The sequence below is a fragment of the Plectropomus leopardus genome, chromosome 2, assembly GCF_008729295.1.
Source record: "Plectropomus leopardus isolate mb chromosome 2, YSFRI_Pleo_2.0, whole genome shotgun sequence".
NCBI classification, from domain to species: Eukaryota; Metazoa; Chordata; class Actinopteri; order Perciformes; family Serranidae; genus Plectropomus; species Plectropomus leopardus.
This window is the reverse complement of record NC_056464.1, coordinates 30,062,770-30,077,651: the sequence shown is the minus strand read 5'-3', so window position 1 is coordinate 30,077,651 and position 14,882 is coordinate 30,062,770. Positions and strand designations below refer to the sequence as shown.

General features: G+C 39.3%; 1 protein-coding gene across 1 annotated transcript in view; it reads right to left on the bottom strand.

Annotated features, from left to right (window-relative positions):
• Positions 1-14,882, bottom strand: part of cacna1da (calcium channel, voltage-dependent, L type, alpha 1D subunit, a) — an 89,536-nt gene that overhangs the window by 58,665 nt on the left and 15,989 nt on the right. The window lies entirely within an intron of this gene.

Genomic DNA, 14,882 nt, shown 5'->3' with positions numbered 1-14,882 from the left:
TATACAAATGCAGGTCCTGTCCTATTGCTTCTGTTTATTTTCATTGTGCATTGTGCAACGCTCTCCGTTGGTACAACAATGGAAATAGGTCCATGGACCATATTGGGTAATGCTTTAGATTATGGCTGCAACATACAGTGCAATTTGTTCCAATCTACAGTGTTATTTCTTTTTTGTGCATCAGTGCAGTTAAAAATAATTACAGTGTAAGTTATAATGGTGGAAATCAAGGACCAGTTCCAGTTGAGAGCCAGTTTCAAATTGTTAGATCCATCAAAATCATAGGCCTCAGAGCTAACCAGTCGTTTTTATTGATGATGGCATGTTTTTTTGACAGTTGGCCGTTGCTAAACAATGACATTAAGCTCATGCTTTTGGTAAAAGCTTGCAACAAAAAGAATAAGTCAGGGCAGAGAGGAAGACACAGTCCAAATTATTTCATGCTACTCTTGCAAGAGATACTTGGCACAGAGAGAGACTGCCCTTCTGCTTAAAAGTGGTGAGATTACAGCTCACTGCAACTTAATATCACACAGTCTCTGACTTTTTTGCAATATTTAGTTGTCAAAAAAAAAGTTGCACATTTGCAATCCCTCCTTAACGCTGTTAGCTTGTTTAAAATATTACATGAATGCCACTGTCCAACTGAACACTCTGCTGAGCCCCTTCAAACTTAAAAAAATTGCATGAAAAACAAAACAAATCTTTGAATATTTGTATTGAACAGCTAAATCTGATTCAACTGACATAATTCTGAGTCGGGTACAGCAAACAACAACAACAACAATGCTAAAAACCTGCAGAGAGTACATACGGTATACAGTATATACCATTAATCAAAGTCAAAGTAAACTGGAGAGTAAAGAATTTCACCACACACTGCATGCTGTAAACTAAAGTACACATATTAAGTACATAAGAATGCTGTCCATAAACCTAACCGAAATATAGAGATGCATGTTGTTACACATTGAGGAATGGTTGCAGTGAGAAAAGTGTCAACAAATGGACTTATACTAGATGACCCAGTCAAGTTTGCTGAGCCTACGAACAATCTAGTTCACAAGCTTCACATCCTTTCAAATTTGAAAGTCAAGCCAATTAAAAAAGTAAAAACAGCATTGTTTTCCAGAGCAGCAAAATCCCACCTTGTCCTTGACCTCGTTCTGATCTGATTTGCTTCTCACACTTCCCAACACTTGTCTCAGCACATATTCACAGAACACAAGAGCACCATGACATCGTGAGACACCTTGACTAGGTGCACAAAAACATTTCAATCTAGGAAAGAAATGTAGAAAAAATCAGTGCTTTTATTTTGTATTATTTAATCTCAAAGTAAAACTGAAAAGTCCAGAAGCAGTCTGGCTTTATGATTTACTCCGCACTATACTAACCTCCAAATGCAAAAACTTAAAAAGAGTGACTGGATGTTTTGCTGTTGAACTCACCACAAAGAATTAAGTGGACTGACAGCTTAGCACTGACATGCATGCACCCTCTGAGCCTGCACGGCAGGAAATATCTAGCAAAAGCTGTCTCGAAACTAACAGAACATTTTTTTTTTGTTATTAGCTTGGAAGATGAATTGATTATATGTGATATGAAGGTAAAAAGTTGCTTGGTTGTGCGCAGGCCTTGACAGTCAGTAATCTTTTGCAACTCAGCATTGTGCCTTTGTGGAAGAAAAAAAAGGAAAAAGCACAAATAAGGACAAAACAGCACTAAATGGATGAAAACACTGATTCACTATAAACTGCACAACCAGTCGCAGATCTCTCGCCCACCGCTGCATGAATGCATCTGAGAGAAGTTAAAAAAGGGACAAACACACTTTAAATAAAAAGACTGTTTTTAGAGGGTACACAGAGACTCGAGTCAGTGATATAACTCAGCATTGTGCCTTTCTCCGGTTGTTTCAAAGACAGAGAGAGCATGGGAACATCCAGCCGTCAGGTTGAGGTCGATTGAAAGCGAAGCTAAGAAGCTCACGTTGCTGTATAAAGGTGGTGCATGTTAGTGCAGTGCGATGTGTGAGATGCTGGAGGTGGACACACCACAGGGTGACTCAGCTTATTTAGGACAGTCCTGGGACCTCCCTGGAGATATGAAACCAGAGAGAGAGCCCTCTTCATCCTTTATGCATGAGGCGGGTCGACGTAAACTCTGCACATGGGCTGGTGTTTATAATATCTGTCTGTCAATACAACAGTCATTTACGGGATGCCCATTGGGCGTTTTTAATACACAATGGAGACAAATGCTAAACACCACACACACACACACACATATATTATATATACATAATAACCTCATCCGCCTGAGGGACCCCTTAATCCTTTGCTCTGTGTTCTCTGCGGACAACATAAATGCAAGAACACTGTGGGCTGCGGGGCTCGTTTTCCCAACAGTTTACTGCAGATTGTGAGAAGCACTTAGCCCAGAATAGGAGACATGGGCCTCTTTGTTACTGAAGTAAAAGGTTGAGTTAAGCTTATGGCTGCTGCCTCTATGACGGAGCATGCTCAGGGCCGCAGGGAGCAGAGAGAACGGAACGATTCATACGAGGATAGAAGGGAAGTGACGGAGAAATAAGTGAACAATTTTAGAGGCATTTATAAACCAAAAGGACCAACTGTAAACTGCTGCTGCAGTAATCTGTTTCTGTAAAGGAGGCTCCAGTTAATGGTGGTTATAAGTGAACACAATAATTGAGAATGTGTTTTTTTTAAGGCATGCCAAAGATCTATGAATGGAGCAACAGCATGTGGATACATTTTCTCTATGAATTTAGAATGAAAAATATAAAATATCCTAATATTTTTTCTCTGTGTGGTCTACAACAGTAATTGAGTAATAATTGTGAAGATACAGAAACCAGCATGTAACACGCTGTCAGAACAGTTTTGGCTTTCAAAGGCAAAGTAAATTTATGCAAATTGCCACTTCCTGGTTCGTGAAAGCATGTTACATATAATAGCAAATGATAACCATTCCCTCTCAATTAACCAGCAATTTATTCAATCATCAGCACGTTAAACTGCGAGCAGAAATAGAGGGAGGGAGAGAGGAGCGCAGGAGAGCGAGGAAAGAGGCCTTTGGGGATGACCATAAATATCTCTGACTCATCTTAGTTTATTTGTGCTGTAAAGAGACTTACAGTAGTATGTGTAGCACATGTTCCTATTTCACATACAGTATATGCATATAATAAGCAGTTGATGTGTTCACTTCACTGGCTGCTATTCAGTTCTGTTCACACTCACGCATACACGGCACATGTTTATGTCCTAAACTGCACGCTAACAACACATAATAGACTCTTGTATTCCAGGATACCACACGGCATAAAACATGTTCCTCCTCGACTCCCAACAGACACACAAGCCCTCCTCTGCCTCTGTGTGCACGTCTACAGGCACGACTCGGTTTATCTCACAGAGCTCAGATCCCCATATGACAAAGGATGCAAACCCGCTGAACCATGCATTCTTCTACATAACTCACCGTATGACTGAGCCGTGCGGACAGCGGTAATGTAAACCTGTTCAGATGGGCCTGTGCGCAGTGCCCACGAGGCTCCGTCTATCTTCATCCAGACTATGCACCAATTAAATTTTGTGCATGCTAATAGAAAGTGGAGATGGAGTCGTAAAAATACAATAAAACAGCTTGTCTTGCAATTACAGAGCCATTGTTCATGCATTATCTTTTATTATCTAAATAAAGACAGTTTTTAACTGCAACCTCCCGAAGTGAGACCAGGAGCATAAAAACTAATCACAGCCCTAAAATGTTTTCAGTTCAATATGCAGTATATATTAAAATACAATCAACATGAAACACTGTGCTTAAATATTTAACATTGCTTCCAAACCAGCTATATTTCATCCCTTAATCAAGACAAGTCGATTTTATTTATATAGTGCTACATCAGAAATCACAAATTTGCTTCATGGGCTTTCATCTGCACAGCGTACAACACCCTCTGTCCTTAGACAGAGACATGAAATACATGAAGTGTGTACAGGATAGACCAACATCCTAAAATACACCAGATAATCAGGATGACAAACAGTTATAGAATACCGAATTTAAAGGAATAGTTTGTTTTGCCAAGTTAATAGATGAAAATATCAATCTCATGGCTGTGTGCTGAAAATAAAGCTAGAGCCTGTAGAGTTTAGTTAAACATAAAGACTGAAGAAAACAAACCTATAAAGAAAAAACAAAGTCATACCTCAATTTATTCAGACTGCTTCAAAAACAAAATTTATGAGGATATCGTATGACAACAAAAACAGATATAAATGCAGATAAAAACCTTGAATCTAGATTCAAGGTTCGTCTCAATCCTTCATCATCTTTATTATTTTATCTCCATTAGAAACTGAGCAAAGCCAGTAAATATTTATCCTCCAAAATATCAGATTTGAAAAGTGTCCCTTCCAACATATTGATAAAAAAATACAGAAATCATGCACTGCTGTTCAAAATAACAATTTGCAAATGTAATCGTAGACATAAACAAACTTAACAAATTGCCATAAAACAGCAGAACACGGCTCACAGGGGTATTTAACCAGTGTTAGTGTCTGTATTACCTTAGCGTAAGGTGTTAATCTTTTATGTTGTGTTGCTTGTGTAATGTACTATGTAGACATTAGAAGTTTAAAAGTAATTTATTGCATACAGTATAGCTGCCATTGCTTAAGATAAATACTGTAACGGAAAATTAGGAAATCAGTTTTTAAATTTTAGAAATTATTCTGGGCCAGGGACCTCCTATAGATTTGGTACGCCCCCCATGTTGACTCCATGGCTACTGCCTTGAGTCATTGAACTGTGCTGATTTTACATTAAAAGGAAGCAGAGCAGGCCTTTACTGTATCTGAGTGTTTGCTTAGTCTCAATGTTAAAAATGCACCAATATATTAAATATACAAATTAACCAGGCGGGGCAGTCAACCTGACTGAGGGCCTGTAATAAATCTCAGTGCTTTATGTTGAGTAATGACGACACTGAGAGGAGATCAGCGACCATAAAAATATCTCCATATTCGGTTCTTGACAGTGGAATGGAAAAGAGAGAACGGCTGTGAAAACTTTACATCAGAGGTTTCTTTTTTCTTTCTAGTGATCATTCTATCAAACTTTCTATCAAATTTAATTTATGTAGCACATTTAATGTTGTTAAAAGAACTTCACAGACGACTGACGGCTCATTATGAGACAGAACAAGAGGCGATCATAAAAATAATAACAATTTGAGACGGATTTACACAAGACATTAAAGATTGTGCAAATGTAATAAAATAGATTTTAAAAAGTATAATAACAGTAATATCAATATAATAAACTCTACTAAATAATAGATAAAATAGATAAAAATGACAAAACAAAACAAAATCGACGTGTAATGTAAAAATAAGAGATATATTTAAATGGAATAAAGTTGTAAATACAAATGCAATAGAATAATTACATAAAATATATAAATAATGTCGATAAACCACTCCTAATCAAAATCATTACTAAATAGGTAGGTTTTAAGTTAAAAAATGTCTACACTTCCAGCTGCTCTCAGTCACTGTAAAGTTTTAAGCTGCTGATTAACATGACTGTTTGAGATGAGATGTGAAGAGCGCAGGCTTTGGAATAAAATTCAACTTTTGTTCTCTAGTTTTGAGTAAAAGCTGTTCAGGATGGAAAATATCTGCCAGACATCATGACAAATATACTGTTTGTTAGGGCTGAAACTGAAGATTATTTCATCTACTTTTTATATTTATTATTGATTAATTTCGTAATTATTTACTTAATTATTTGGGCTATAAATTGTCAAACGATTGTAAAACATGCCAAAAGCAATTTTGCAAAGCCCAAGACATCACGTCTTGTTTTGATTAAATTCTTGTTTAGTCCAATCCAAAAATTCAACAACCAAAGATATGAAGTGCAGACGACTCAGAAAATTAGAAAGTATTAATTCGAGAAGCTAAAGCCAAAAAAAAAAATTCTGAACAATTAATGCAGATTCATTTTCATGACAATTGACCAATCCATTAATTGGCTAATGACTGCAGATCTAAACATTTTTTAACAAATATATTGTGCAGCCTATTTTATGTGTTTCAGATTACATGACCACCTGAGTGTCACTATGTGTGCGTGTATGAAAAGCCACATCTGAGCGTGTGGCGGCAAGCCCACATCAAATGAGTCAGAGTGACATCATGCATGTTTGATATCTGTGTGCAACCAGAGCGCTTACAAACAGAGCAAACACAACAAGCCATAACACCAATGTCATAGCAATCCATATGTAGTACAGTGGAGAGTACACACACACACACACACACACACACACACACACACACACAGTCAGTGCATCGACACCCAAACAGCACAGTAAGACGACACAGCAGCCAAAACGTGCCTGTAAAGTCTGCAGCGATCAGCCACGGGACAGTTTTAGAACACATCCCCCCTGAGTGTCACAGAAACGTTATAATGTCATTTTGGATCTGATTGTGCATACAATGAGCGGACATATATTCTGCAAGACTTCCCACATCAATCTCCCGCTACATCTCCCTCCCCCATGCGCTTTCCATCCCTCGCTAACTCTTTTCCTTCCCTTGTCTGTATAGATCCGTCAGTGCCATCCAGCCGAGCCAGGGGGGGCGAGGGCAGCCAGCATTTAGTGCTTCTTCACCGCCTACTCCTGCAGGTTTGCACAGTAAATAAGTGTGTTTGAGTGCACGGTCTATGTTGGGATGCCTGTTCAAGTGTGTGTTATGCATGTGGTGTGTGTTAATCTTGTGTATCTTTTGGTAAGTCTTTAATATATTACCAGAAGATCCTGTGTCCAATGCTGAAATTTGACAGTTCTAATCAGGAAATAGGATGTACTCAGAAATGTATCAATATGTTTCCCGTATTGCTGTTAAAATGCTCGTGTTTAACACTGACTAAATCCAACAATAGAACAACAACAGCAGCAACAAATTGCCTTTTTTCTACTTGAATGCCCTAAATTAAAATGCAGCAACTACATTACAAAATACGACATTATGTGCCGAACATCTGTTCTTATGCCCTGCTTTATACTCTATATAGCTGGGCCCATGTGGTTGTATGCACAGTATACAAAAGTGTCTTTGTGTGGTGTACACACAAAGTAAATGTGTGTGTGTGTGTGTGTGTGTGTGTGTGTGTGTGTGTGTGTGTGTGTGTGTATGTGAAGTACTGTGGGGGCGGGAGTTGTGTGAGGATCTGGATGTCATTCTGCCAAGGAAAACACTACAAGTGCAGGTCATCTTAAGTATACCCACATTACCAGTGTCTTCACAAAAAAAGAAAACATCACACTGAATATCTGTTGCATAAGCTCGGTGATGTATTGCTCGTTTCCACCTTAAGTTATACGATCAATACAGAATTGAACAGCGATGTAGTTGTTCAGTCATGATGTTGACAATAATAATAATACATCAGACTTATATAGCGCTTTTCAGAGTCCTCGAAGATGGTTTACAGAAGAGACATAAAACACAATTTAAAAAAAAAAAATTAAAACAATTAACAGTAAATTCTTTAATGTAGGTCCAAAAATAAAAACATAAAGTGAAGATTAAAACTGAATAGAGTCTCCTCGGGAATAAAAATATTTGCTTTCTCAGTTAGTAAATTGGTGCAGCTGTCAGACAGCAGCTTGGCTTTACACAGCAATATAGTGGCTCAGTGGTATTACTAAAATCACAGTATTTCAAAGCAGTCGTCTACGATTCAGCGCGACCTGTGCACAGCAGCTGTGTGTCCATCAGCCAAAAGGATTCAATCTGCTGAGTTCATTAGCAAAAACCATGAAAGCTTCTCTTGATGTTTAGCTGTGTCAGTGTCTGTGTGTGACCGTTAGAGAAAGAGGCAAATAGTGAATCTGCAACCTGAATGCTGCAACACCTCACGGGTAATAAAGCAGTCTCATGTATTCTCGTTCACCCAAGCCCACACACTCCTATCTCTCTCACAAATATGGGCACACACACACAAAAAATGCAAATTACAAATGTAAAGACCTATGATTCCCCATCTGCCCTCTCTGGTTTTATTTCTTTGTGGTTCATCACTTGCAAAGTGCACCAGTGAATGTCGGTGCTCCATTACTGCGCAGCACATCTGTAAGAACACACATGCATGATTGCAGATGTGTGTCCATGTAAGGAAGCACATATGAAAGACAGTTGCTGTCATGGAAACCAAAACAATGGCTGAACTCAGGAAATGAAAGGAGGATCGTGAAAAGCCAAACTTCAGCTCTTCAGTTTTATTGAAATTCCTCTTCTGCTGCTTTTGGCTCAAGCGGGCAGCTGATGCTTAAGTCAAATATTTTTACAAAAGCAAGCAGTGGATTACTGACTCCATGTCGTAAATACAGAATCTGCTCTGATGTGAAATTACTACAAAAGCTGCATGACATGAGAAGGAAAGGAAGAAAACTGTTGCATAACTGCACAGGTGCATCCAGCTCTGTCAGGGTTTACAGCCTCTCTTTATTGTCTCTTTGACAGCTCTTTCACATTATGATTTGGTGTCATCCTCAGTTATCATGCCTCGCATGTTAAATTAATCTCGCTCACTCTGTCAACTTCAGTCTCCCTCACATACACGTGCGTGCACACACGCACACACACACACACACAAATTGGGAAAGTCAGCCAAATACAAATACAATCTATAAGGTCACTCAGACAGCACAGACCTCCTTAGTCTGTATATATTTCCTTAAAATCTCTGGTGAAGTTTATGGCAGAAAATTCACATTTGAATATAAGTAAGACTACAATTACTGACATGATATGTGTGTATTAATGTAGCCACGCCTGAGTTTGAGACGATAGCGTTGCTACAATTGTGACAGTGTTACAATTATTACAATTTTACCATGAAACCAGTGAGTTCTCCATAATGATGCTTTTTGTATGACGTTTGAGCAAAACCATATGAAGATTATCCCAGAGGAAACAGGTACCCGTGAATGGACTGTGATATGGAGTCACCTTATTTCCACACCTGGCTATGTTTTTGTCACTACTGAAATGTACTACCATCCTAGAAATACTGCCACACGGTTGTTTGTCTCCTCACACCGGTCAAGTTGCATTTACAGTTTACATCAGTGTCTGTAAAAACTTGGATGCTTCACACATCTTCCCACTGGCAGCACAGAAGATCTATACAATCAGCACAGTTTCAATTCAGCCACCAGTTCACTATCTGACTAAATGTCTCCCGCTCAGTTTCTCAGTTATGACATTGAGTAATGGCCAAAGAAGTGTTTTTGCAGAATTCCCTGAAGGTGTTCTTAAAATGTCTTTTACAAGAATGATATGAATGCAAGGTCATCGTGACTTTGACCTTTGACCACCAAATGCTAATCAGTTCAAAGTCTGAGCCAAATTTGAAGAAATTCCCTGAAAGTGTTCATGAGATATTACGTTCACAAGAATGAGACAAACAAGGTCAAAGTGACCTTGATCTTTGACCTCTGGCAACCAAAATCTAATCAGTCTTGAGTCCTAGTGGATGTTTGTGCTAAATTTGAAGAAACTGCATAAAGGTGTTCATGAGATATTGTGTTCATGAGAGTGGGCCGTATGGATGGACAGACAACCCAAAAACATAATGCCTCCGGCCTCCGCTATCACTGATGCAGAGGAATAAAAACAGAGGAATTACTTAATATTTGGTCAATATATTTGGAAATGTGTTATTAACTGCATTTTATTAATAAGAAACTGTACTGTATAAAATTCCACAATTCATACATGGTCTGTCGTTTCCCTTTAAGAGGGCCTGTAAACACAAACTCTGCACATGCTCTGCTGTTGTACTTTATCGAGGATGCATTCACACAGTATCCACACGAAGCTAACACAACTCTGGCTCCTTCTTTTCTCTCTCTCTCTCTCTCTCTCTCTCTCACACACACACACACACGGACGCACGCACACACACATGCAGAAATGCAAGTTCAAGATAACAAGCAGGGACAGTGCTAGTGTGAGCCACAAATGAGCAGTTGCGTTAAGTGACTAAACACATACTTCTACCATCATCTCTATGGGAGTCCACAGTCCAGACGTCGCTGCTTGTGCCAGCCATTACACACACACACACACACACACACACACATACACACATTGCCAACTGCTTCCTCCGTCACACACATACAAATTTACGCTCTGCTTTACACGCACAGCCAAAACATTGGCACATTAAGCACTCCTCATATGGAAGTACATGTCATCAACCCCCCCAGCGAAGACTCCAATGATAGACTGTGATTACTGCATCAAAACAAAGACTGAAGCAAACAGCAATATTAGGAACTCAAAGGTCATTGATTCAGGAGGAGGACTGTTGACAATGTGCTGTGGAGTTCAGCACGTTAGCATGTGCCAGATTTACCGTCCCTCTCACTCCCACCGCCCATCTCTTTACACATCCATGGCCTTTCCCCCGTCCTGAGCACGAGCACAGACGCCCCCTGTTGCTGATTGGATGGAACAGTGTAATGCTGCTCTGTCCAAGCCACTTTGTTTGTTTCCCATTTACAGAGTCAGGGCTGTGTGTGGATGCCGGATTTTTTTTTTAAGTGCTCGCTCAGAACAGGCAGCTAACAGACCGTGAGAAGATATTATGTTTGCCATTCTATAAATGTACAATACGCACTGTTTAACTGGCACACAGCCTGAAGAGCACTACTACTACTGTGACCTTGGTTTGTCTATGAGTGACAATAAAGCTGGAAAATAATGCAAGGCACTTTAATACAAGAGAAAAACAAAAGCAAACTGTACACGCACATCGAGGAGCGGGCAGAGGGGGAACCTGAGCAGAACTGTCATGGTGAAATATGGTCTCACTCCCAGGATATCAAAACATGTTTCTTGGGCAGCGGCCATCTGCGCCAGATATGGATACAGCATGCCCTTTAGCTTCTGTATGAGGTGCGCCAGGCTTCCAACCAACTCAGATGTAAACCCATCTGTGTCCTTTACAGGCATTCAGAGCACCGGACAGAGCACAAAGAGTGAAGAAGACCACTTAGGGCAGTGGAGAGTGGAGGGGGATGGATCCAGCAAACACAGGGCTTGACCAAGGGGACCAATGATCATTTCCCGTGTGAAACTACAAGTCAACATAAAGCTGGGGGATAAAATGACAATGATTATCTTAATGTAATTTCCCTTGATAGTGATAAAAAAATGTTTGATAAATCCTTTATATAATTAAACCACATATACACCCACAGAGGGGGCGGTAATGAACCTTAAAGGCCAGTTACTACCCACCATTAATCAGAAGAAGAAGACGGAAAAGTAATAGTAGTAGTAGAAAAAAAAGAAGCTAAGACAGGCCACCTTTCGTCGGCCACTTAAAGCCGTGACACAACATGCCGACACTCGAGACACGGCAACATGAGGCAACACAGCAGGGGGCTTCCCTGTATTCTCAGAAACACAACAAACTGACCAGCATGTACATTTTGCACTGGCGTGAGAGGAAGTATCCCTCCACGCCAGCAGACGGCGGTCATCCGTAAGAGTAATTCAAAATGGGAAACCGGTTGCCAGTTAGCACTTTAATAACACAACCCAATATTGAAAGAATGAATCATGAATCAACACTGAGTTTTTTTGTCGTGCCAATCTTTATTCACTCATCAGTCACTCCAGTCGGCTCACGAGAGTCCATCACTATATTTTCCTAACCTCGACCAAGTACTTTTGTTGCTTAAACCTAACTGCTGACGTTATCTGTCAAGATGCGCTGCAAAAGCGACATCACAGTGACTGCAGAGGAGTGTCTACTTTACGCATCCTTATTCCCCTTCTCTTTCCTCCTTTTTCTTTCTTTTGTCTATTTACCATGTATCACTCCCTTGTTTTTAACCAACAGGCTGCACAAAGACCCTGAAAAAGGCCTGTCGGTCGCAACCTGTTGGTCATTTTCCATACATATTGCTATGTAAAATAAAGGCATTTTAATTTGCACAAATCCTACAGTGTGCTTTGGATTGTTTTTGAAGGAGAATTGCATTTTATATTTTTTAGTGAGACCATATTCCAGCCATGCAATGAACCCTTCACAAGATGGACCACAGTAACAACACCGCTGTAGCGTGGCTTTGGTCTTGTGTAAGAGGCCTGAAGTTCACTGAAGTCAGTGTTAAAATGCATATGTGAACTAACTGTCAATGTAAGCTTCAGGGAATAACTGATTATGGATCTGTGTGATTAGTTAAACCGCAGTGTGTTTGAACCTGTGACAGGAGCTTCTGCTGCCCGCTGGCCTACAGATGGAGCTGATGAACTGTTGCCAGAGTGTGCCATAAAGCTAAGTACTACTTTATGTAAAACTTCATTAGATGTGTCTTTCAACACTGCAATAACATTCACGCAAGAGTGTAGGTTTTGTTTCAACACTGTTAGGGGGAGACACAAATGAAATGAGCAGGTTTTGGGGGTCTGCTGCCAGAGTATTTTGAGCATCAAACACATAAAGGGAAACTTTTCAAGTTTTCTACCAGCTTTGTATCAAAATAATGCGGGTGGTTTGTGTAAATGAACTATGGAAAACATCCCTCCATCTAACCAGCGCCCAGATCTCCCTGCTCGTCTCTCAGCTCAGAATATTCGCATTAACGTATGCCCGCCGCCACAGACACAAAGAGTATATAGAAGCAGGTCAAGAGAGAGACCCAACTCTCTCTCACTCTCTCTCTCTCTCTCAAACGCAGACTAAACTCAGATCAAACCGAAAAACAAGACAGTGTGCATTTCAGCCTATCGTCAAGCTGTGATATGAGATCATTTGATACCAGCAGGCCACCATATTGTTTCCTGTAGAAATTCGTTCAAGCTTGATTATGCCACCCACCAGCTGAAACATTTTTTGGTCTTGTACGGCGCTGTGTATTCTAAATGTAGGTTTTCTTCCAAAAAGCAAAAGCAAATGCCATAGTCCCTTTTCTCTTTTTTCAGAAAGTATTTGCCTCTCTCAACTGCATAGACAGCCCAGATTTATGAAAATCTTTCCAGCAATAAATACTTCTTTTCCTGCATTCTCAGGCGAATTTTTATGCACTAATTTGTGTTTTTTCTGCACCAATTTATTCTGTAAATGTCTTAAATTTTGTCCAAAAAAACCTCTGTTATGCTCATGTTTTTATTAGGGATGTCTTGATCAAGTTTTTTTAAAAATTTTTTTTACCCCAGATCCTGATCTGAGTTATTTAATTCTGAGTATGTCCCAATACCAAGCTGCAATCTTATACTTGTATTTACTTGGATAACAGAGTTGCACAATGCACACTTGAGTATTTTAAAGTTATTTAAAGCAATCCAGTGTATATTCTCGACAGTTTAACGGCTCTGCAATGCAATACAAGAAAAATTTGATCATCCCTAGCTGACATCCCTAGTTTTTACAGGGTGGGGGGGTGTCCCTGCATTGTGTACTCTGCATCTCTCCTGAAATCTGCACCATTGCTTTTACAGTGTGCTATGAAGCATATGGTATATGACTTTAGATGATAAAAATGTGATTCTTGACCATAATTTCATAATAGAATAAATCTTACCTTGGCTTATCAACTTCATCTAATCAGTCAACATAGCAGCTATGTTTGGCTTCTCTTTATTCAATCAATTAATATTCATTCTTAAATAGTAGCATTTTTTAGGAGCAAAATTGCAAAAATGTCAAGTAGACACATTAAGGTAACACATTTGTACAAAGCCTGCCATCTCAATTAAACATGGCATTAGAAAATCTGTGCTGTCTGGTTGTGTGTCATAGCAGAAAACACAGTATCATTACATCACTGGGGGATGACAAGCATGTAACTGTCATTAGTGTAAACAAGTTTCACTTGTTAGTCTGAAACAGGGGGGGCAGTCATTAACAACCCCAGTCCCTGACTCTTCATGTATTAACCACTTTTTATGACATTTAGGAAATGTTTACCAAAAATCCAGACATCACACAAGGTATGAAACAAAACAGGGCTCCTACAGCTTAAGGCAAGTGGTATCTAAGACTTTTTAAGAATTTATTAAACACCTCTTATTTAAAACCAGTTTTACAGAAGCCATCAATTACTTTGGGTTAGAGAGAAATTCATTTTATCTCTTAAATATTTGTGATAAAATAAAGCATGGGTCTTTGGTGATATAATGCAAGAGGCATTCTGTAAATTATTATTATTATATTAAAGTTACCTATTGTTTTGAGCCTTTGCAATGCAAAGTAAGAAAAAAAAGATTCATAAAAATCATACCTCCAATGTCTAAGCATTTTAAAATCTTGTAAGACCTTTTAAGAGTCCACGGGAACCCTGATTAAACCAGTTACCAACTTGTGTTTGTGTGTTCATCAGTCCCTCTGTCAATAGCTATATGTTTTTCAATCATTCATATTTGAAGAATATTTAACAAATGATTCATGTTTTTAAAAAATGCTGACACCCAGAGTTGTAACAATATCCAAATGTGAAGCTGATTCAAGCTGTGAATTCTCTGCGGGCATCCAAATGACCTCTGTATCGGTTTGTGCGCGGACATTTCAGTCTTTACATGCTTGTGTCCTTTTGTCCCCAGTAAAATAAATAGCGCTGCAGCTCCAGAGTTATGCAATAACGGTGGTACGGGCAAACACTACATGATACCATACGCGATTCGCTGCGTGTTGCCTTACGAAGGATGTATGAATCATATTCACCATGAAAAGGTCATTGTTTTTGCTCAGCTACCTTCAGCAGGAGCTGCCCGCGGTGTTGAGTCTCAGATAGATAAGTCAGAAATGACCTTAAA